Source organism: Choloepus didactylus, chromosome 10 (genome assembly GCF_015220235.1).
Source record: "Choloepus didactylus isolate mChoDid1 chromosome 10, mChoDid1.pri, whole genome shotgun sequence".
In the NCBI taxonomy this organism is placed as follows: domain Eukaryota; kingdom Metazoa; phylum Chordata; class Mammalia; order Pilosa; family Megalonychidae; genus Choloepus; species Choloepus didactylus.
In genome coordinates this window covers 47,591,830-47,616,605 of record NC_051316.1, presented here as the reverse complement: position 1 = coordinate 47,616,605, position 24,776 = coordinate 47,591,830, and the positions used below count along the sequence as shown (strand labels likewise).

The following is a 24,776-nucleotide window of genomic DNA, read 5'->3' as shown; positions in this document are numbered from 1 at the left end:
TTTAAGAGGATATTTTACTCAACAATATTGGAAGGTTATAAAAGCTAAAAAGCAAATTCTATGATGGCAAGTAATTCAAGTAAATAAGAGAAGACACAAGGAAATTTACAGGGAAAAACAGCATTAAAAAAAATAACATGTGGTGACATGGGGATCTTTTTGATGATCTCTGATTTTAAAAGGAATACAAGCAACGGAGGGGGAGGTATGCAGCCTTCCTGTAAGAAAAGCACCAAAAAGACTTAGCACAGTGCCTAGCCTTTAAACCCTCAATAAATAGAGTACAATATACACAGAAAGAAGGAAAGAAGGTATCACTTAGAGAATGTGCTGCTTCACTAATAGTTAAAAGCCCACCTGAACTATTCAATGTTATTCTTCTTCTCCATTAAGCAGAAAGAGCTTCAGACTGGAGAAGGTGTTAATGTAGGATTTAAGAGAGGTGATAACGAGGCACATTAGCTACCATAAAAATGTTTGCCTCTAGGCCCAGTTGAGCCATATCCCAGATTAAAGAACTTGAAGCTAAAATAAGGAAACCACTGAGTGTGAACTTTGAAAAATCAGGAAAATAGGAGCGTTGTCAAAAGACAAGAAGTAAGCAAATATTACCCCTATTTTAAAAAATGAGATACATTCTGCAAGCCAGGCTGTAAGTGAGATACTGTTTCTGGGCAGAAGTTGAGCATAGATTATTAAGTATATGGTTTATACACATTTAGAAAAGAAGCCCATGTCTTTTAGAAACCTGCAGAGGTCCATAAAGCTGCACTGTGTGTCAAATTAAGCACATTTTCTCTGATGAAAGAGTCATTCAACTGGTAGATAAGGAGAATGCACACATTTAATGAATCTTGATTTAAACCCATCTGGTAGGAGATTCTTCTGGCCTCCTTTCAGACAAGGTGGAGAGGTGTGGATTAAATATTACATTAGTGTACTTGTAGCTGGTTGGACTCATGTTCTCAAAGAATGGCAGTTTTGTTCCCCATTTGTTCAGCATCTACCAGTGTGGCTGAACATTCTTTTTTTTTTTTTTTTTACCATGGCCTTAATAAAGAAAGCATAAAGAGTGTGCTCTGCAATGTGCAAATGACAAAAAACTGGGAGTGAGAGCTAGCAGACAAGATGAGTGTCACTGAGGCCATTATGCATTCCATTGACTATTGTCCCTTTTACCAATATCTTGAAGTTAAACTTCTTTCCTAGTCCTGAAGCCCTGACCATCGGATATGCTCTTTTTAATAAGGAGCTTTGCTGATGCGGTGAGGTTTTGCCTGTGACTGAAGCCAATCTGTGGATTAAGAACCCCCCATCTACTGTGCTTAAGCACGTAGAGGATACCAAAGAAGTTTATAATCGTCCTTGAGGAATTTACCGGCCAACTGAGGTGGAAAGACATGAAAACATCTGTAAAACATAGTAGTCTAATCTATGATAAAATGTTCAAAAGAGGAGAAGCCAGTGTGGGTTGGAGTTGACCAGCAGGTGTGGGCTTTCTGAATCAACCCTGGATTAATTTGGCAGCTGCCATGAACACGCAGCATCATAAGCGCTCTGATTTCCACGTGTTTTTAGGGAACACGCAGTGCTCATGGAACGATTTTATGCTCTCTCAGACTCAGTTATTTGCACGTGATTATTTAGGCTGACTACTTTTTGTTCTTCTATCTGACCGTTTCCCTAATCCATTATTATCATTTCTTGGCAAGCCCAGGAAGGATAGCTAACTTCACTGGTGAGGTTAATGTCTATAGCTAATGGCTAAAGTAAGAATTTTGATTTTTAACTGCTTAAAACACACATGTTGCCCATTAAGACAGGCATTACAGGCTGCCTAGCTGTGTTTACAGAATGTAGTATTTCCAATTCTCAGATAATTGGTTATCTTCTGCAAGAGTTGTAAATGTAAACCAGGCAGGTAAAAAGGGAGTGGTTTAGTCAGGAGGGACCATGGTAAATAGGAGAATCCACCCCTTAATAGAGCGATGCATGGATGCTCATCTAAAGGTGCCAGATATACTAAATTTTCAAGAAAACCAAAAATGTGTGTTTTGATGTGAAATGTCCCTATTTTTAAATGTTGGCAACTGATTTAAAAATTTTTTAAAACACTCTATACAAAACAACATACCTATGGACCATGTCAGGCCCACAGTCTGCTAGCTTGCAACTCCTGACCCCTGTATAGAAAAATGAGATACTAAAGAGGCAAATGCAAAAGAAATACATGTATGACGTAGTTCCTGCTTCCCATGACCTTACAGTTTATTTAGGAGAAAAAAAATCTGAACACATAAAAAAAATTAAATACCGACCCAAATCAGTACAAGCCAGAGCAAGTGGCATTTCATTTAATCCTCTAGCAAGTCCTGACTAGCCTGAAGCTCATTACGTCTTCTGGGGAAAAATCCCTTTCTCGGGCTTGTTAGTGTGCAGAACATTTTGCTGGGATACAAACGTCACAGAGTCTCATTACTTTTTGTCATGACAGAAAATCCCACTCCTCTAGAGACTGTGCCTTTTGATTTAACCTTCTCATTTGTCTCACTGAGCACAGGGTGGGGATCAGGGATGAGCATGATTTGTTAGAGGAAGAGAAGAGACTGGCCTGGACGAAGCTAAGCATCAGTGTTTGGGGAAAGTGGCAGGCAGTTTTGGAATTATGGGCTGGACCTAAATGACAGCTGGCCTTGGGTGCTGGTTTGAAGAGTGTGAATTTTATGTTCTTGGCCAGTGCTCTCCAAAAGAACTTTCTGCAGTGGTGGAAATGTTTCATAATCTGCACTGTCTAATACAGTAGCCAGTAGGCACGTGTGACTGTTGAGTGCTCCAAATATGGCTAAGTGCATCTGAGGAACTGTATTTTTTTAATTTTAATTTTAGTTAACTTTAATCACTTATGGCTGGTAGCTAATATATTGGACAGTGGGGTTCCATGAGATTGTTTTGAGATTGCATGATGAAGTAACGTCAGTGTACAATATGCATTGGGTTGGGCAAGAATGAGGCAGAGGGGCCTTTGTCTTGGTCAAACAACAAAGCATGCTGTATAGTTATGGTCAAGATGTGGGGAATATTTTTGTAAAGAAAATCACTTGGTGATTATATTCAGGAGATAAACATCAAGGACCAATGAAGACTGACCTGAAAGCTTCCAATCAGGGTAACCACCAAAATTTTTCTGCCAACCAGAGAAGTTTGGGGGATAGAGATTTTGTTTGTTCTTAGTAACGTAAGAGACTTGAAGCAGGAGGCAGGACACAAGTTCACTTTATAAATGATGATTTTAAACTTAGGTAAAGTACTGATAATTCAGCAAAACCAGGTGACAGCTTCAAATTAAAATCACCCAAGAGGCCAACCCTCTCGTCCGTGCGTTTCTCTGAATTGTTCCTTTTTAAGTGACCTCTTTTGGCATTCACACCTCCCAGATTTGCTGCATTTGTGCCTTCTGATTAACTATGGGGAGCCCATCTTTTGGTCCCTGATTCCAATAAATATTGCATTGGTGTTGCCAGGACACTGACGGTAGGAAATAATATTCCAGACCTAAAACTTGCTGCCCAGCTTCCTCCAGGGACAGCCACCACCAGGACTCTGTTGAGTTCAGTACTAAGGGCCAGCAAAGAGGCTGGGGTTTTGTGTTTCTTCAGCCAGTCGGGCCATCTGAGCTGCAGTTGCTGCTCTCAGGGGACAACGTTGCTTTTGTTTTCAGATTAAAAGGTGCAGTACCAGCAAGCAGTCTGCACGCTTCCCTGCACAGCTCAGCCTCCGTGGTTCTGCTGTGGCCAGCAGGCCTCCTTATCCCACGGCCTATGGTTTGTCCATTTCCATCACCATCACCCTGCCCCCCATGCCTGGGCAGTCAGCAGAGATTTTTAAAAGTGGCTCTGAACAAGTTGCATAAGAACATACAAATTGAAAATTCTGCAACCTTTTATTCTATATTCTAAAAAAAGAACACTGGCAGTATAGTTAGGTTCTACTCTTCTGCCTACTTAACAAACAAAATAGAGCATATATACCATGTTCTAGTGCAGAACGTTTGCTGTTTTATGGAGTTAGAATCATTGGCTACTGGAAGAAACATATTTATCAAGTGTCATTGGATTCATTCTAGCCAGAAACCTATGAACTCAGGGAATTAAAACACTATTAATAACAGTCAGAAGCAATTTTAAAAGCCATGCTAGTAATAATAAAAGCTGTTTATTAAGTCCTTAGTATATACCAGCTAGTGTTCTAAGCACTTTAGAATTATTACCTCATTTCATCTTCATAACAACCCTATGAGGTAGTCCTCTTATTCCCATTTCATAGGTGAGAAAACTGAGGCATAGAGAGGCTAAGAAACCTGTTCCTGGGCACACAGCGAGTGACAAATTCAGGTGGGATTTTAACCCTGCCTGTCCCTCTCCAGGGTCTGTGCTCTTAACCACTGCCCTGTTCTATCACTGTGGGGTCTACAACAGCTGCCTATGGCATTAGTTAATCCTCAATTACTCGCTTTAATGTTGGGTCCCGTGGCACAGATAAACCTAATCATCTCTGGAATGGGAAAAAAAATGAATAGGATCTAACAATTACAAAACATATCTTCCGTGACCACTGGTCCAAAGGCAAACTGTCCTGCCTTGTCCAAAGGGTGTCTCACCTCCGAATACAGAATCTGAACTGTAACCTCAAGAATATCCTGCTCTAGAAAGTATATAATAATTTTGAAATGAAAAACAAATGGATCCAAGGGCATCGTACAAAACACCGGAGATAAGATTAATAAGCTGACAATTTCAAAAATTATTCTTGAGCGTAAACTCAAACTTGACAGTAAGCTATGAGACGCACTGGAGAGGGTGTTGTGTTTTGAAATGTCATATTAGGAGGTCGCGCTTTATGTCAACTGCCTGAAAGGCCTGTGGGCTGCCACAGAAGGGGAGTGACTCACTAATAATCTGCTCAATGACAAAAAAAAAGAGATCCGAGGAAGTAAGCATTGGGTAAGGGTGTGGATACTTTGAAAGTTATCTTCTCCTCTGGGAGTCACACTACCCCAAATGGAACATCTATGTTTCCTGGGGAGTCTAGTTCACTGTCTGTTGGTCCTGTGTAGGTGACTTTTATTTACCCACGTAAAGGAAGACCAGGCTGTGCATTTCTCCACATGGTAGCTCTTACCGTTGAAACACTCAGCACATCCTAAGGACGAAGAAAAGGAAAATGGCTCATGATTTCTATGGGGACTGTAAAATGAAGTGCCTCAGTCCTCTGTCTCTTTTTTGCCCAACCCCCAATGCAAATGAACACCCAGACACACAGACACAAACAGGGTTCAAATATGAGGAAACTTTTAAACTGTTTATAGAGTCTAACTGTGATTTATTCCCAGGGGAGAGAAGTTGAGCTACTCTAAGTCCTCCGTTGGTGCTTTCTGCCTGTCTGCCTATCCAGTTGCACTGCCGTTAACGTTGCGGTGTGGATCAGGAAGCATTTGGTTGTTGAGCATAGAGCTGAAATAGGTTGTCTGGGTCCCAGTTTTACCCTCCTGGGTGAAGTTTTCATTTTGTGGCCTTGTCATACGTGTGGGTGTGGTTTTGCCTAGAATTTAAGATAAACGTTTGATTGTTATGTCCATTCATTCATTCATTTACTCATTTGACAGATTTTTAGCTTGGCACTGTGGTAGACCTTGGAAATGGAACAGAAGCCAAGACAGACATGGTCTCTGCCCTAATAATGCTTATTGTAGTGATAGACACAGACCCCCAAAAAAGTAAAGGTAAAATAATTACCAACTTTAAAAGTGCTATGAAGAAAATAAACAAGGGCAGGGGCTCTGCCTTTTAGATGAGGTAGACAGGGAGACCTCTCTGAGGAGGCAACACACTGGAGCTACTAGGATCACAAGCATGAGAGGAACAGAAGAAAGAGCATTCTTGGCAGAGAGACGAGGGTTTGCCAGGCCCCAGAGGCAGGAAGGCGCTTAGGGGATTCCCAGAATTGAAGGAGAAGCCACTGTGCTGGAGGGTGGTGGGGAGGATGTGTGGGCAAGATGAGGTGGGGGCTGGTTCTCAACTGGCAGCAATTTTGCCCACCCCACCGGGGGACATTAGACAATATCTGGGTAGAGGCCAGGAGCATTGCTAAACATTCGATAATGCTTAGGTCAGGTCCCCACAACAAAGAAATATCCAGCCCAAAATGTCACTAGCGATGAGTTGAGAAGCCTCTAGTTAAAGAAACAGGCAGGGGCTTGGACTAGGGTGGGGACTAGGAGGAGAAAGGAAGAAGGGAATGGGTTCGAGATACATTTCAGACTGGACTGGCCCATGGTTAGATGTGGAGGTGAGGGCATGATGGGATCGGCAGTAACCCCAGGATTCTACCTTGAGCAACCAGGCGGATGTTGTAGCCGTTCAGGGAGATGGAGAAGAATGGTGTGGGGAAAGGTTTGTGAAGAAAATCAAGTATTCCAATTTGGACATGTTGGGTTGGAAATATCAGTGAGCTGTTGAAGGAGAGAGTGCATGGTTGGAAATGTGGATTCAGCTTCCATCTGTTGAGCTGTAGATCCTTAGGAATTGGTGAGATCGATGGAGAAGAGATGCCCCAGCACTCAGGAACATCAGTGTTTTGATATTATCTCCTAAGACTCTCCTTTACAGACCATCAGTTATGTTCCTAAGATAAACAAAGCTGGTCAAGTCGTTCCCTTACCATCTTCCATTGGCCTTCTGTTACCTACGGGGAAAACCCATGCCTCATAGCGCAGTGTGTAAGTCCTTTAGGTTCCATCCCCAATGGGCATGTCTTGACCCATCTCCAGGCATTATCTTTGATACACACCTAACTCCAGACACAGTGAACATTTCACTCTTCTTTTTTCCATCCTCTTTCCTCTCTGCACATGCCAATCACTCTGTCTGTTGTATCTTCATCCAAGAGACAGCTCTGATACTGCTCTTCCCCACTCTGGGTGATGGGCACCAGCCATACCTTCCCCAGCCTCCCTCAGCACCCTGCACTTACCTCTGTTACATCACACATGACTTTGTTTTGTAATAATCGTTTGCAGTTGTGTCCTACCACCTGCAACTGGAGGGCAAGGCCTTGTCTCTTCATTTTGACATCTATATGATCCCATACAGGGCCTGGCACATAGTGTTCAAGAGATGTATCACTGTTTTCTTCTGAATTCTAAAATTGTTGTAGACTTTCCGGAGAGACATGTTCTTGAGCCTACAGCTCCGGATCTGCAATTAGAGGTGAGAGATACGGGGTGGGGTTGGGGAATGGAATTTGTGCTTTGAACTTTCAAATCACAGGAAGAACACTTTGAAAGAATTCAGTTCTGTTCCTTTTGCTTGTCTACTTCAAAGATGATAGTAATTATCTGTGTCACAGGTCACTGAATGGGTGCTTAAAAAATTGACCGATGTAATCAGGTGGCATCTTTAAGTCCCCTGTCTGTTGTCTGCAGGCTGCTTATGATCATCTGTTCATAGAAGACACTGCAGCACCAAATTAAGGGAGATCATCTTTTTCCAATGCTGTTGCTTAAAAGTTGTATTCTTTCCAGATGTTTGCCTGATTAAAAGCTGCCTCCCGGACAGAAGCCAGTAATTTTCAGGGTCGGGGGATCAGGATTTAAGGTTGGTCAACAGTCCATTTCTCCAGCACAGAGGCATAGGAAACAGTCTTTTCTTTGTAACATGAAAGAAACGGATCAATGATTTTACAGGAGTGCTATTTCAAAGGGAGTGATAGAACAGTAACCTTGCAGTTTTAAAAGTAGCTGCATTCCTCCCAAAGTCGTGAAGGAGTATAGACTTTAAAGCTGCACATGGGGCCAAAGGCAGGGCCCTGATGAGACAGACAGGAACCGGCGCTTTGTCTTGCTCACCTTCCTTCGCCAGCAGTGCACGGAGAAGGGAATCTGTGGCCAGGAGGCCGTCGGGCTGGCTCTGCCATCTGTGAGCTCAGCCTCATCCAAGACATGTCATGTCTTAGCAGAGTTTGTACATTAAACATGATGATGTGGGAGAAGGCACTTGTAAGGCAGTAATTGGCTGTACAAATATTAGATTGCTGTTATTGTTGCCAGTAGAATTTAAGCTTGATGAGAGCAGGGACTTGGCAGACAGGGTAGAACTCAGTACTTGGCAAAGGAACCGATACTACGGCCACTTTCTCCATGCCAGGGCATTGCTCAAAGTTTGGGGTTGCAAATGGCTTGGGACTGTGTTCTCCTGAACAGTAGTCCCTGCTGTTGAGTGTTGGAAGTGACAAGTTGTTTTCATAAAGCAGTGGAATTACACAGCAAAAGGAATTTAACTTTCGTGCATTAAAGACACCTTTTAAAAAAACCCTATGTATAGAAAGGGGAAATGATTTTTTTATTTCTACCATATTGAATAAAAAATTAAAAGTTTTATAATGTAGCTTCTCTGTCTCTCCATATCTGATTTAATTTGAGAAAACTAGATTCTACTTTGTAAAAGGACATGCTGTTTTTTAAGGAAGTATTCAAGGTAATAAAACTTCTTAAGTTTCCATTTCTTTTTGGAATTTGGGGCATGCCAATTTAAGCTGCATTGATGTTCATCTCCATGCTTTTATTTCTTTGTTGCTAAGCAAGTTTTATTTGGTATATTGGATATTTCCATTGACATGGTTATTTATAAATGTGTATTTTTTTCAAATTAGGGAGGTGCTGAATTATTTCAGTGAGTTTACACCTAGGTAGGAAGAAACTTCATGGTTAAATAAAGGTCCTGATTTATCTAGCCAAGGAGAGAATGTCTCTCAGAAGCCAAGTGGCCACACGGGACAGCAGCAGGTGCAGCATATCTCAGCGTGGCTTCCCTTAACCCCCAGAAACCCTAATGGGGAGCTGCACGGTAACCAGAACACTGTCCACCCAAGGCAGTGCCTGGCCAAATCTGTGTTGCCAGGCCACAGCTCTTTTACCCTCAGGCATCCATCTTCTTGGAGGAAGAATTTAAACTACGAATCTGCTCCTGTAAGAGGAAACAGTACAGACAGCCATGCCCTTGCTTCTTATTAAACTAAACTCAGCATCTGCAAGGTCACCTGGGGCAGCAAGCGCTCCGCGCCCAGATGGCCCTGAACAGTGTCTTTGTTTCCAGCTTCCCAAGACCCCAGAGTCTGTTTGCCCACATGTTCTCACTTAGATATATCTGGACACCTACTTGCCTTGGGCAGCAGGGATACAGCAGTGGACACAACTGATGTGGTCTCTGACTTCATGAAACCAAGCTAAAGGATCTGAACGTTGTAGCATTATTACTAAATTACCTTTCAAAACATCCCATTTTAGACTCCCTCCAGCCAATTATGAGACTGCCTGGATTCCCAAGCCCTTGCTAACAATGAGAACTGTTCTTTTTTTAAGACGTTGCCAGCTGGATGGGTGAAAATGCTTTAATTTTCTTTTCAATTTGCATTCAATTTTATTATTGGTAAGTGTGACCATTTTTTCCAGTGATTTTTATTCATTGGTGTTTCTTATTTTGAAAATCATCTATAAATACCCTTTGGTGTTTTATTTGTAAGTGCTACTTATTTATAAAGACATTGCATTTTAGTTGCACATGTGTTCCCATTATAAACTCAAATTTGTCAGTATTTCTTAAGGCTTTTGTCTTTGCTTTTATTTTTGAATGTTCTAGTAACACATTGTTTTAAATATAATAAGTTGTAATACAAGACCTCCCACAGTATTCTTAATTTTCAAAAATTTCTTGGGGGATGTTTTCACATTTATTCTTCTAATCAAACTTTAGAATTATAAAGTCAATACCTCTAAAAAGATTTCTATTTGGAATTTTGTTGAAATTATATTACATTTGTTAATGAATTTGGGGAGTAGTGTCTTTATTGAGTCTTCCCTTCAAAGAAAGAAATGTCTGTATATTTATCATCTTTTATGCTCATCAGTAATTTTTAAACTTTTCTTCATAGATTTTGTATCTATTTTTAGTTAAACATATTCCTGCATAATTTATGGTTTTGTTTTGTTGGCTCTTTCAAAATGGGATTTTTTTTTCCATTACATTTTCTAGCTGATCTTGATTTGTGTGTGTTTATTTTGTGAAATGTCAAATTCATTTTTTAAAAACTATTCTGTTAGGTCCATGATCGATTCTTGGGTATTCTAGGTAGCAGTCGTTTCATCTGTGAATTATAATTTTTCTCCTTACAACCAATATTTGTAATTGGTTTACCGTCTTATTTCATTAACTTGATCTGCCAAAAGAGTATCAAAAATTCTTCCTGATAAAAGAATTGCCTTGTCTTTGTTTGTGACTTTAAAGGACAAATGGCTTTTTTACTGTTTCCCAGAGTGCATGCTTTGGTTTACAAAGGTTGTTAATTGATGTGATAAACAATCCCTTGGTCAACTGCGTTTGGTGAGTGTCACTGTGGTGTTTCCTTTGTAATATGGTCACTTAGTTCAAGAAATTGTTTTCCATATTAAGAAAATTTCTTCCTGACTAGTTTTTCTAAAAAAATGTTTAAAAATATCAATTGGATATTGGCTTTTTAAACTGTAATTGCTATAAGCAGACCATGGAATGGCAATCATTACAAACACAGCTTTTTGAAATACACTAAGTACTTGAACATAATAAAGCTATATTTCCTTTCAAATATTATTTAGATTTTCCATCAATCCAGACTGATGGCGTTTTTCTTAAGTAATTGTGTTATTTCCTTATAATTTGGGGAAAAGAAAGTGTTTAAATGCCTTCCTATAGGCCTATTGCTCTTTCCCCAATGCCAGAGAACTCTGTATGGTAATTTTCCTCAGATTTAATGCTTTTCACTAGCTATTCTGGGTTAGGTAAATTGCTGAAATCATTCTTCCTGAGAAATTTTGGTTTGGGGGGGAAAAACACACACAAAATTTGTTAGTTTATACATCTCCATTTTACTTTTATGATTTTTAATATAATTTCATGTCATATTTGGGCTTCTGTTTCTTCATTCCTAAAATTCGAGGTAAGGATAATAGCTGAGTGACCTTTAAGTTTCTTTTGTATTCTATGGTCATCCCTTGCAGAAGTTGCTTTTTTTAAGGGTATGCGTGATGCCCTGGAAAGGTGAGAGAGAGGAGGTGAAGGTGGAGGGGGAGTTACATTTTATTTCTCTTCTGTTTTGAAAGAGTCTGAGTTGATTTGAGGCCTTCGCGTTTTTCCCAATCTTCCGCAAACGCCTTGTGGATTACAGACTGAAATGACTCTATGGGTTTAAAAAGACTAATCCTCTTTGGGAAAAAGTGGAGTTTCTCCCCCTTCTCTATGGTCTAGGGAAAAACAGTACGCAAGAATATTATCACAAGTTTGTCATGAGAGAGTTTTAATCTTGTAGGGAATAAACTTGAGTGGGTATAAAACTTGCAGCATACTCCCACCCCCACCAACTTTTCAAGTCTAGAGTTCTGACCACCAGCATCTAAGACATAGAACTGTTCTTACAGAAAGAAAAAGGATAAAGTCCAGAGTGTTGTCTTTCTGCTGGACCCAACCTTAGTCACCTCCAGTCTAGGGAGGTCCTTCTCCTACCAGAAGGCCATTGTGCTCTCTTCCACGTCCTAAGCCCATCCATCCATTAATTCGTTCAACATCTAGTTCCCTAGGGCCTGCTTTGTGCCATACACTGGGACCACAGAGATGAAAACTGGACTCCTTAATTTTTTTCTAGTGCAAATTAGCAGTGAAGAGTGCTTTGGAGATAATTTTTTTTGGGAAGTATTCAGTTTAAAGAAATAAATATTTAGCCAACAGCCAGTCCCCTTTTTCTGACTTCAGCATGTTTGAGCTTACTGTGCTGACGAGCAAGTATGACTTTGCCTTGAGAACAAAAAATTGCATATCCCAAACCTCTGCAGGCAGGTCCCAGTAGAATATCTTGTTTATAAATAAGTCCGTCCTTTGGTGGGAAAAGTTGGGTTGCCTCAGATAGACAGAACCTAAAAGTATTGAGAGTGTTTTAAAATTGATACATGTATTAGTTTTCTATTTCTGCTGTGACAAATTACTGTAAATGAAATATTTTAAAAACAACACAAATTTGTTATCTAATAGTTCTGTAGGTCAGAAGTTTGACACAAGTCTTGCTGGGCTAAAGTTCAAGAGGTCACCAGGACTGTATTCTTTTCTAGAGGCTCTAGGGGAGAACACCTTTCCTTGCCTTTTCCAGCTTCTAGAGTGGCCACTCCTGTTCCCTCCCTCAAGTCAATAAACATAATACATGCACCTCAGTACCTAAATCTTCCTGTAATAAATTTAACATAGATGAGAGATCATGTCACAGGGGGTAAGCATGAAACTGGGCTTCTGATTTTACTCCCTGATGCAAAAGCAAATATAGCTCACCTTACTAATATAATATGAGGCATTTAATGTCTACACACAATTTTCAAAATCAAAGCTTGAGTTTGCTGCTCCTCCCACAGTGCCATTTATCATGTTATTTCTTTGGTGTTTACGGAAGCAGATCATGTTTATGAAGCATGTCCGGAAGAAGGAAATGATATATGGAAAATCTCTACATGGGGTAGAGAGTCAGATGATCCCAAGGTTGGACTCAAGGTCTATAAATATGCCATGACTTTACATGTACCATGGGACTGATATTTTCCATCTTTCAGCACACAGTTTAGATAAACTTGGAAGGGTTTTTAAAAAAATTCTTTGAAAATGGAATATTGACTATCAGTAGAGATTTAACCTTGGGCAAAAAATAGGAGTAAGGTCATCATTTCTGATGACAGGATTAGTCCTTTTTTCCTGAAAGTAATTGGACATCTTGTGTATTATTGCAGCTTCTATCAAATTGAAAATAGTCACCATCATCGGAGGTGGAAATAGAAGAAATGATTAATTTAGGAAGGAGAAGGATCGTGGGGTGGGTGGAAGTGGCATTTGTCTGTATTATATTCTTAGAAACTTAGACTGTTGGAGTTGGAAGTGCCTCTGATATAACTGTTCATTAGCATATGAGGACACAGAGCCCCAAACACATGAAGTCCCCTGACCAGGGTCATGAGTGGAAGAAGCAGAGCTGTAGCTCCCATCCAAGCCTCTGATCCCCAGCCTTTCCTGGCCCACATCACTCATCTCCAGCACCTTAGATGGCTTCTCTGAGGTGACCCAGACCAAGCCATCTGTCCCACAGGTGCCCTCTGGGGCAATTTCCTCTTGGGCATTCCTCATGCTCATTTGGTGAAAATACTCCCTGCAAAGCTACCCTTGAGAACTGGCTGACTCTCCCCCACCTGCCATGGGATAGCGGGTATTTGTGTGCACATGTGCACATACGTGCGTGGTGGGAGGTGGGGAGGGTGGACAGGGAGTGTGTGCACACACGCATGTACCCAGCTGCATTTTTTAAGGACCAGGATCAAGACAAAAGTGAAAGGAAATTCACCTTTCTTTCCCATTTCTCCATCTTTGTTTTTAAAACAATAACAAAAAAAAAAATCACTAAGTACTCATGTTTTGCACTTGGCTTAGTGAAACAAAATCTGAGTTAAAACAACTCTGTAATTTTAAAACATTGTTCTTGACAAACCTAAAATATAAGGCATTTCATTAACGTGGGCACTTACGTGCAGCCAACAAAACAAGTACTGAATGTGATCTTTTCATCTGCAGATACAAGGGTGATTTATTTTGGTGTGCATTGTGTGAGGTTTGCACTTAGATGAAGATGTGGTTCTCAACCAGGGTTGATTTTGCCTGCTAGATGGCATTTGACAATGTCTAGAGATGTATTTGGTTGTTACATGTGGGGAAAGCAGCACCACTGGCATCTAGTGGGTAGAAGATAGGGTCGCTGCTCAACCTCCTACAGTGCCCTGGACAGCTCCCACAACAAAGAATTATCCAGTCCAAAATATCAACAGTGCTGTGTTTGAGAAACCCTGGCCTAAAGAATTCCCCGTGTATCTGTTACTTGACTTTAGAAGGCTATGTGGAGGGTTTATTGATTGAGAAGCAGCTTAATTTACAGCGTAAACATGCCTGGCACAGTTTATGGCCTGGGGAAATTTCTGTAGTGCCCCTGGGTTTGCCCACGAGTTGCAGAGCAGCTCCCTCTGTGCACTGGTGAGTGGAAGCAGGTCCAGTACCGCCCCTGTGACTCCCCCTCCCAGACTCCTATGCTCTGTGACCACAGCAGAAAATCAGCTTCTCTCCATGCTTCACATCTGTGGATTCTGTGATTGAGGATTTAGATGGAACCATTTTTTTTTAACGGGTCATGATACGGTTTGGATAGCCAAACATAGGATTAAAGGAATTGATTAAGGGTATAAAAGGCCAAGGAATGAATGTCTTACCCTTAACCATTATTTACAAAAGCATCCCTGGTTGGGGAGCCCTCTGGCTGGTGTGGAATTGGGCCTCAGCAGGGTCAAGTCTGAGACAGGCCACTATGGCAGCAGGAGTTGAAAAAGGAGAGGTGCCCAGGAAGGGAGGAAATGTTTAGGAGGTTGCTAGAGCCCTATCTGGGCATCAGGCATAGAAAGAATGATTTGTACTTCCTTGTTCCTTTGACAGAAAATTTCCATATTGTTTGTGGTTTTTCATGCTGTTTGCCAGCTGGCTAAATTCCACACAGCTTAAACCATGGAATAGAGACACAGGTATTTCCAGTCATGCTCATTTTTGTAGGGCTGATGGGGAGGTAGTTTCCCTTCCACAAAACAGGACCCCTTGACCCCCCAAGCAAGTGTAAGCATTAGCAGCTGTGGCACCTGGCCTTTGTCTTCCAAACCAGGTTTGTCGGTTGAATGCAGAGACAGGGCCGGCAGCTCAAGCTGGGGAAAGAGTGTAAGGATTCTGCAAAAGTACAGGCTGTATCAAGTGCACCCGGAAGAGCACAATTTGGATGTAAGTTTCAGGAGACAGGTGGAGGCTGTTAGAGGAAGCAAAGCTGTATCGGAGGTTAAGGCAGGGTCAGGAGTCAGCCAGGCCCCACTTACAGCAGACTCAAGGAACATGTAAGCATGAAACAGTGAACTGCTTGCTTCTGTGCACCCTGAAAGTTGGCAGCTGCAGGGCCTAATGAGGGGAAACCCTACATTAGGAGGATGTATCTATCACCTCCTAGAATCTTCGTGTTGACATGATCTTTGACAATACATCTCATGTCATCTACTCAGTCATTCAGGCAATGCTGAGTTGAGAGCAAGACACTGATCAGTTGCAGGTAGTTTAGTGTTGCTGGAGAGAGGCGTGTGGGGTCAGTGGGGTCAGCCTGGGCTATTGAAACCCGCCAGTTCCCTCTGACTTAACAGAGAAGGGGAACGCAGGAAACCTCTGTTGAGCAATCGACTCTGGGTCAGACTCTTCCACTTAGGCCAGAGTGACAGATCATCCATCGGGAGTGCCCTCGGTCATGCATTTTAGACTGGGCCACTGGAAGGCTGGTTTGTTGGGGTTAAATTCACGAGGTTCTAGGAAACCTGCTGAGAACAGTCACCTCACCTGTGTCCACAAAGATGCCCAGGTCCAGTGACAAGCCCTAGTGGGAAGAGTCCCAAACTAGGTGTTCATTGGTAACTGACATCTCCTTTTGTTACCTTAGTCAACATGAAAAAACAATGTAATAATGTTCTCTCCAAGTTCAAGAGAAGAGAAGTAAACAGCAGCCCCCCACCCCCACCCCCAGCCTCTACCCGGCTGGCACTTCTGGAAATTGCACATGGGTGAAGCAAGGCTGCTTCCTCCGGCTTTACTTGTGAGAAGTGGCTGCCTTGTTCTCCTTTCTTGGTATCAGTTTTACTTTGAGGTGTAATCCAAACTAGGCAAAATGCAGTTACTTTTTATTGTGATTTTTAATGAAGCAACTGCAAGTGGAAAAAATAGCATGGAAGAAATGCTGAAGTGAATTATGTAAAACTTTACAAAACAAGTGGTTGCTGGTTGGTTGCCTCATATACTGAAAATGAAATCAGAAAATAGAATTATAGGATTTTAGGTGTGGAAGAAACTTGGGCAATCATCTAGTCAACACCTTCATTTTATAGAGGAGGAAACTGAGACCCAGGGATCTCACGCCGCTTTCTCAGAGTTTCACAGCCCCCTGGTGGCAGAAGGGGCCTGAAACTCTGATTTTTCTGCCTATTGCAGATCCCAAGCATCTGTTCCTATTTGCAAATTAATATGGTGGGCTTTATGAAATGAGGGCCATCATCGTTTTCTGGCAATACTTTTTCTTCTCTTTTTCTACCATTGGTCAAAAAGCTTGGGATCCTGTGTCTTTTCCCTGTGTCTGGCCTGCTCGCCTCCTCAGATATCCTGCACCCCCAGGTTTGGGCTCTAATGGTAACGGGAGGGAGAGAGCCTGTGACAGTGAGATGGCCGCATGGTGCCAGGCTCCGAATCCTGGGAGAAACTCCCAGATGAGCCAGAGCCATGCTCGGCAGACCCACCAGTGAGTGCAGAGAAATTTTATGCAGGGTAAGGCGCTCACCCTGCCAGCCTGCCACATCTGCCTCAGTGCCTGGCAGCACCCTGGGGATGTGTGGATTTTGACGGTGCTTTTCTTCTGAGGACTCAGGTGCTTTCCCAACAGAAGGACTCAGAAGAAACAGTGATTTGCAAGGCCGTGCAGGAGAGCGGATGAGAAGGAAGGACAGGGATGCAGAGGGCAAGGAAGGAGATGCCAGCAGACTTGGGGAGACAGGGTTACAGACAGGTGGGAGAGGCCTGAGCTCCTAAAACGGCTGCCTTGTTTGTTTAAATGTACAGGGTTCAGAAATAAAGGATTTCAGAAACTGCATACCGTGGTTCCAAAAGAGAAAGTGTGTAGGAGAAAAAGCACATCTCGAATGCAGTGTAAGCCCAGATCTTGAAATATAGAGGTAGCATGGGTGAAGAATGCTTAATACAAACTCGAAAGTGTGCATAATATTTAAAATTGTCCCCCAGCTTTGATGCTTTTTCTGGTTATAGAAATAATTGGAAAACATGTAAATGGCCTCTGATGTATGTATCGGCTTCTAGACTTTTAGGGAAAGTTCCATTTGGTAGTCTTTTTGTGTACAGTGATCCAAGATTTATCTTTCAGATGTTCTTACTGGCTGGTCCTAGGTTTACAGTCTTTCTGAACTTCAGTTTCCTTACTTGTAATATAGAGATAATACAACTCAACATGGTGCATAATGAGCCCTTAAAAACATTTACTGCAGAATGTAAAGGAATATTATGTGGATGGATAGTTGCATACAAATATCTCACAGAAGATATTGTTGCATTAGGGCCTTTTAAATACATAAGACCAGTCTTCCTATACTCAGGAAAACAGTTAAATTCCAAATATTAAAGCCCTGTCATAGAAGTTTTGTCATTGTTCTTCTGCGGCTTTCCAAAACTAGTGCTTGAACCCCTGACAAATAATAATAATACTATTGTATTGACTATTACAAATATTTTAAATAATTTAATTTTGAAAGGAGAAAGATCTTCTCTTCCCAGTCTTTTAGAAAAGAGAGCTTGATCTTAGGAATTTAGGGAGAAGCCATTTTTCATATCCTTTATCAACCCCCTTCATTCCTTAGTCTTTACATCCACTGGCCCTATTCTATAAGGAGTGCTTAGGGCCCAGGGGAAAGTAATTGAAGATTAGGAAAAAAGCACATCCACCAACAAATAATGCCTCTTATATTCAATCTGTTAAAAAAAAAAATCATGTATTTTCCATTTTTAAGAATTATTTTTGTATTATCCATGATCCTGTCTGGTTTAACAGTTAAAACCCTTCCTCTGTCTTCCTTCTAAATCTTGGATTTCTGAGCTTTGCCTTCCTATTCCACAAATGTTATTTATCCCTATTAAATACATACTATATATCATTTATTTAAAATTCCTTCTGGCCCACTTATAGAGTTTGTCATGAAAATTAAACTAAGAGGGCAAAATTTATCCTGGGAGAGATTTGAAAGGAGAAGCAAAGCTATTTATTTCTTTAAGGCCTGCTTTTGTACCATTCATTATTTTCTTCATTTTATCCAGTTTTTACAGATCTAGAAACTTAGTTATAAAAAAGGTTAAGTAACTGATACAAAGCAAGGCACTAATGAGGAAAACAACAACCAAAAACAGCAGTCCCTGCTCCAGTAAGGAGCCTTATTTCTGTGTGTGTTCTCTTTATTTGGGTAGACAGATGGCAGTTAAGCCCTACTGTTTGATGAAGTCAGAGAATTTACTTCCTGAATTAATTACCTGCGGCACAGTGACCAGTGGCCCTGCCAACACTGTCAGAGCACTAAGAGGTGCTGGCTTATTTCCCCTCCTGAGCTAAACACATTCTTCTCAAAACTGAAGAGATCCATTGGTGGAGTGAAAAGGAAGGTTCACAGTTTCTTGTAGGCAGTGGAAGACATGACAGCAAGATTTTGTATGCCACTGGTATTTCCAGGAGTATATTAAATCTCCCTGCAGATCCTAGCCTCCCCGAGGGAGTTGTAATTGTCCCCTCCCATCTCCTAAAACAGCAATGACAGCTGTGTGTGTGTGTGTGTGTGTGTGTGTGTGTGTGTGTGTGTGTGTGCGCATGTGTATGTGTGTTTCTCTGCAGCGAGAGCTCTGATGAGGAAGATACAGGGCAGGGTTGGGGCTATTATCTTCTAGAAGTAGGTGGGGTTAATATAAGGCCAGAAAGGATGGGTGAGAAGGTGGATGTAGCCGAAGGATTTATTTGAGGGGATGGGTTGTTTGTCCTATACCTGTCCAACATAAAGCTGGTAGAAGAGATTAGATTCTGATTCCTTTTCCACAGATTCCAGAATGCCAGCATTACAATTAAGCCTTTCCACTTTGGCTCCATCTAGGATGCCTTTTTAGGCTGGTGCCCATGTCTCTGTGAACCTGAATTGGTAGAGTTCTATGGCAATGCCTCCTAAGGAATGCCGTGCAAGAGGGGCTTGGCACTGATCCTGATCTGCCTCCACACATATGGGCAAAGAGAGTTAGCCAGGGAGTTGCTGGTCATGCAAATAAAAAGAGTAGAAAATGGCCTGGCATTGCTTAGAAAGAGGCCAAGGTAGCCACAAAAACAAGCAGTTACACTAGCCATAGCCTTTAGTTGGGCCTGGTTCTGCAGAGTCATCAGAGGCTCTGGTTTCTATCTTGTTTTTCTGCATCCTCAGTGCACAGCTTCCAAACCATGATCAAGGATGGCTGCTCCATCTCTAGCTTTCACAGCTGCAGAGAATACACACCCTTTCTGTTAAAGATGTGACTTGAGTGTAGAGCAAATATTTCCTCACATCTTAATGGTCGGAAACTAGTCATATGACCACACGTAGCTACAAGAGAACCAGGTAAAATTCTCAGGTAAAAATTCTGTTAGCATACAACAGGGTTTCTCAAAATTAGCTTTATTGACATTTGGGGCCGGACAATTCTCTGTTGCTGGGAGCTGTCCTGTGTATTGTTGAATGTGTACTAACTTCCCTGGTCTCTACTCACTAGCTGCCAGTAGCACCCTCTTCCCAGTAGAAACAAACAAAATTGTCCACAGAAACTGCCAGATGTCCCCTGGCAGGCAATATCACCCCTTATTGAGAAAAACTGCCAAATAAAAAGGGAAAATAGTTGTTGGGGACAACTAATGACATCTACTATAAGGATTATGTTCCTTCCATCCAAAACAATGCTTAGCACCAATGTAATATTTTCCCTTTAAGATTGACAAGTCCTTTACCACAAAATCTATGATGGTGAAATTTGCTGTTTTTTTGCTGATTCTAGAATGAAAAATCAATTCTTTCTTATTTTTATCTATTAAATCTAAATTCATATATTAATCAAATTTATACTTTTTTATTTAAATAATAAAACAAATGAAATTTTCTTCCTTTCCATACATGAACAATATTAATGATATTACACTGTGCCACATTTATGATGAATCTCTTCGATCAAAACTGTAATATTTCTGAAAGACTAATTTAGCAACATTCATAATGCTGTTCTATCCAACATCAAAAATTTTATCCGCCGTTGACGTATATGTCCTTCTGGGGCAATTAAAGTGTGCATAATTTATCACTGCCAAATTTATCGATGAATACCTTGAGTACAGTATTTTTCTGTCAATGAAAAGTGTTTGTTTAATATGCTTCTCCATTCCAGCGAGAGAATCTGCTTCACTACCAATGTATATAATTAGGGTGGAGATAATTTAAATGGAATCATGGAACACCTTTTTGTTCTTTGTTCTGCCTTTCCCATCAGATCTCAGAGAAGCTAATCTTCAAACCAGTATATATACTGGGATCTTGTTAAAAGGCTGCTTAGTAATAAGAGAAAATTAAATATATAGTGAATCATAAGGGAGAACATCGTTACAATGCTACTCTGCTGTTCTTATTTTTGAAAATGAAGATAGATGCAGAAATTTGTATTAGAAAAGCAGTTGTCAGCCATGAAAGTAACTGAATATCCCATAAGTCATTTATAAAACCACTCATTGTTAGAGAAGGGAATAAACATTTCCAGCTGCTGTGACAGTCTTTAGGGAGGAACTGGTAGAACTGGGCCTGGAAGCACAGGGGGGACACCAAAAGGAGAAGGAATATATTGTAGGCACGGAGATCAGTATTTGTAGAAACCAGGAATTACAAGGCAAGTTTAAGTGGAAGTTTGACTAAAGGTGCAGATTTATGTGGAGGAAATAGGATCCATGGCTTGTAGCTGAGACAGCAGACTGTCTGCAAGAATGTGTGTTCCCCCTTCCATAGCAGAGCTGGAGCTGGAAAGCATCGTTCCCAGCCCTTTGTGCATCGCAGTGGGACCGCGTGACTCATTCTTCCCAGTGGACTGTCAGTGGGTCGTTATCTATAGGATCCCGAAAGTAACCTGATGGCACATTCAAATTGGGTAATTTGAGGAGCATTTAAGAAAGGCACTATTTGAAAAGATGTAGCAGGAATATAGGGAAACCAAAAGGAAAAGTACAGCATTTTGAGGCCAAGAATGTACCTTGTTATTCCCTTAGGCCTGAAGAGGTAAGAGAATGGTTCCATTACTAGAACCCAAAAGTAGACGTCATGTGGAGAGGGCCACTTGAAAGGAACTATGACTTTTAGAAGGACACAGCTAACCAGAGTCAAACCTGCAGGGAGGGAAGGAGGGGAGTAAACATCCTGATGTCACTTTCAAACCTCCCTTCAGTCTTCTGCTGGTGAATCCCGTTAGCCAAACCCAACTGGAAGCAGAGTGCAAGGGAGCCCTTTGATGTAGCCATATGGGTGAGTGTCCCAGGGTGCAGAGCAGGGTGGAGAAGGGTTGAGGAGTAGATGTATGTAGCACTGTCACTTCCAGACCAAGGTGGGAAGAAGTGGCTGTTCCTTCTTCACTCCACTTCTCTACCAGCCAGCTGAAGACCCTAGGGGATGCAGAGCCACAAGGATATAGGAGCTAGGGCCTCTGATGCACCCTACAGAGGAAAGCAGACCACCAGTCAGGGATACCTGCCGGGGACTGTTCCTGATTAAGAAATAAACTTCTGTTGAATTAAACCATCAAATTTCAGGGGTGTGTTTTGGCATTTGGGGTTTTATTTGTTATAGCAGTTAGCATTAGTGGAAATTAGATTATAGAAAGTCTTGAAGGGCCAAGCAAGGGATTTGAATTCATTTGTACAGATGGTCCAGAATCATTGAAGATTATTATGCCCAGAGGTGCTAAGGAAATTTTTTTAAAACCTCAAATGATGACACATGGAGCAGGTGGAATGGAATTCAGTGAGCAATCAATTGAGGCAAATTACCAAACCCCGTTATTTGCAGAAACTGAGAGTCAGTCTAGGCCAGTGCAGGCTGAAGAGGTTGGAAGCATTTTAATCACATTCCAAAATAGGGTACTAGTCCACCACATGGAACTTGGGGAAGGGGTTGGTGAAAACCAGTTTAGTGACCAGCCCAGTCTAACAGCGTGTTTGGTTGGCCTGCTGTGAGATCAGAGACTGGGAGAGAATTTTGGAGAGAGCTGTTGCTATGCGATGAGGAAGCCCCCACCAGACGGAGGGGTAGGAGAGGGTCTGCCCATCACCTCAAGTCTAGGGAAGGAGACTTGTGAGCCTGATGAGGAGTGTGCTATGTGTTCCCTGAAGTCTAGGGGACACAGTAGACTGCAGTCTTTTCTGGAGAACTGAAAGAGTGAGTGAATTGCTAGTTAGCAGCTCTGATGATGACCAAGCTAAGAGAGGCTTCTTGGGGGTGGGGGTGGGGGTTCCGATGCTTGTCAGCTCCCAGAGTTTCAGGATAAATGGTGTGAGCAGTACAGGACACTGAGTTCAAGAGAGGGCTGATGTGGGATCATCTCAGATCCTGTTCAAACTACCAGCCATAGGAGATGTATTCTCCCCCTAAAAATGAGAAGGAGGGGAGATAGCAGATCCTATGAAAGCACCCTGCAAGAAAAAGATTTATACTCTTGGGGAGCCTTTTGACTGCCTATGACATCTCTAATTGTACCCCTCGAGTAAGACCTTTCCTGCTGTTTCTTCCTCCCTCCCCCAACCAATAAGAAAAAGAGAAAAGAAGCTCCACGCCCTGTCCTGCCACTGATGGCCAGCTTGTGTGGGGCAAGCTAAGGGAGGAGACTTCGGCTACTGAAATTTTATTTGAAGGGTTTTATTATTAAGCTGACTAAACATACCAGATACCTATCTGAGAATATTTTTGTGGGTCTGTGACTAGAAATGAGCAGAGGACCTTTTATTTTAGGAGGCATGAAAAGGGTCATAGGACTAAGTTTCATCCAGGGTCAGGGGAAGATTGAACCCCAGAATACATTTAGAGGGACAGTAGGGGGCAAAAATAAAATTGAATATGATTACACTTCATAGCAGTGTGATAGTTGCATGAGTTTCTAGTGTCCAGGTGTTGGCCTAAAAGAAAATGAGATAAATGATGAGCAAATGCCAAACACACCTTGGTCATCCCCCAATATGTATTCATAAACACAGTAACAAAGTACCTCCATCAGAAGACATTTCCTTTCTACATTTAACAGAAAGTTTAGAAACTCCATGATGTACAAGTCCTGAAAATAAAAGTCACCCAGTATCCCACTACCCAGAGATAATCATATGCTTTGGTATATTTTCTTGCTGTTCTTTTTCCCCTCTGTAGATGTCTATAAATACACTTGTGGGTTTTCTTTTGCAAAAATGATTATACTATAGCTATTTGCATCCTGCTTTTTAAACTTAACATAATATTGTATTTTTCTAAGTTACATTTTTAAAAATATGTTTTAAATAATGGCATAATATGACTGGAGTTTATCAAATAATTTTGTTAAATATTCTAGATTTAGGCTTGGACTTACATGAATCAGTGATATAAATGGAAAAAAAAAAAATAGATACAGAATTTAACCCATAACTTTAGATTTCCATCAAGTTCTATCTTTCAAAGGAAAACAAGGGGCATGTGTGACACCAGAAGGAACAATAGAAGATAAAGACTGGGACTGTTGAACTTAGTGAAAACTGGAGAGGTCAGTGATGGTGATTAAATGTACAAATATAAGAATGTTTTTACAGGAGGGAAAGCAAATGAATGTCAACTTTGCAAGGTGTTGAAAATGGGATGGTATTGGGGGGAAAATACAATTAATGCAAACTAGAGTCTATAGTTAACAGTAACATTGTAATATGCTTCCATTAACTAAACAAAGGCAATATACCAAAGCTAAATGTAAGCTATAAGGGAGAGGTATGGGATTCTTGGTGGTGGTGGTGGTGGTGGTGGCACTTTCTAATGTCTGAACTTTCTAATGCATTTTTAAAATTTTTTCTTTTACTTTTTTATCCTTCATTTTATTTTATATTTTTGTCTTTTATCTTTTTTATCCTCTTCCTCTATTTTTGTGGAAGAAATGGAAATGTCCACATATAGATTGTGGTGGTGAATGCATAGCTATGTGATATACCAGGAACCACTGATTATTTACTTAGGATTGAATGTTTAAAAAATAAACAGAGGGGTATAAGAGCTGGAGAGAAGGATGTAATTAATCACTGCTGGTGGGGAAGTAGAATGGTGCAGCCCATCTGGAGGGCAGTGTGGTGTTCCACAGGAAGCTAAGGATGGGGTGGTTATATGGTCCTGCAATCCTGTTATTGAGTATGTACTTGGAAGAACTGAGAGCAGGCTAACGGATGGACATTTGCACACTGGGGTTTATGGTGGCAGTATTCATGATTTGCCATGGATGGAGGTGGCCTAAGGGTACATCAACTGATGAATGGAATGGTGAACTGTGGTGTATACATACAATGGAATATTCAGTGGCCACAAGAATAAATGAAGTTGTAAGGTATGCAGCTAGGTGAGTGGACCTTGAGGACAGTATGTTGCATGAAATAAGCCAGAAATGAAAAGACAGACATTATAATGTCTCACTAATATGAACTAACTGTAATGGTCAAACTCTGAGAATTGAATCTGAGAGCATAGGTTATCAGAGGAAGGCTTATTGTAATGGTTCCTAGATTGTAAGCTCTTACAGAAGTTACCTCGTTTCCTGGGTTGAAATGGTTATTTCTAGATTCTGAAATGCTAAGCTCTTGTGTATAACCTGGTCGGTCCTTGGAACTTCAGGTATCTGGGTGACAACTGAGACTCAGAGCTAGAGATCGGTAGCTATGAATGTCAACATTATCCCCTACAGCAAATGCTAAAGAAGCTGAAAAAGGGAGCAGACTTCAGTTAGAGATGTGAATGA

At 41.3% G+C, this 24,776-nt stretch overlaps 1 protein-coding gene across 8 annotated transcripts in view; it reads left to right on the top strand.

Moving 5' to 3' along the window:
• Positions 1-24,776, top strand: part of PIP5K1B (phosphatidylinositol-4-phosphate 5-kinase type 1 beta) — a 343,315-nt gene that overhangs the window by 142,845 nt on the left and 175,694 nt on the right. Inside the window, exons 1-2 of one of the 8 annotated variants that reach the window (XM_037851233.1) lie at positions 7,213-7,265; positions 7,580-7,652. The exons of 6 other annotated variants lie outside the window; for them this stretch is intronic. The gene's annotated coding sequence lies outside the window, so the exon portion shown is untranslated. Of the gene's footprint in view, positions 1-7,212; positions 7,266-7,579; positions 7,653-24,776 lie in introns of those variants that run through there. One more of the 8 variants, XM_037851232.1, reaches the window with a different exon arrangement.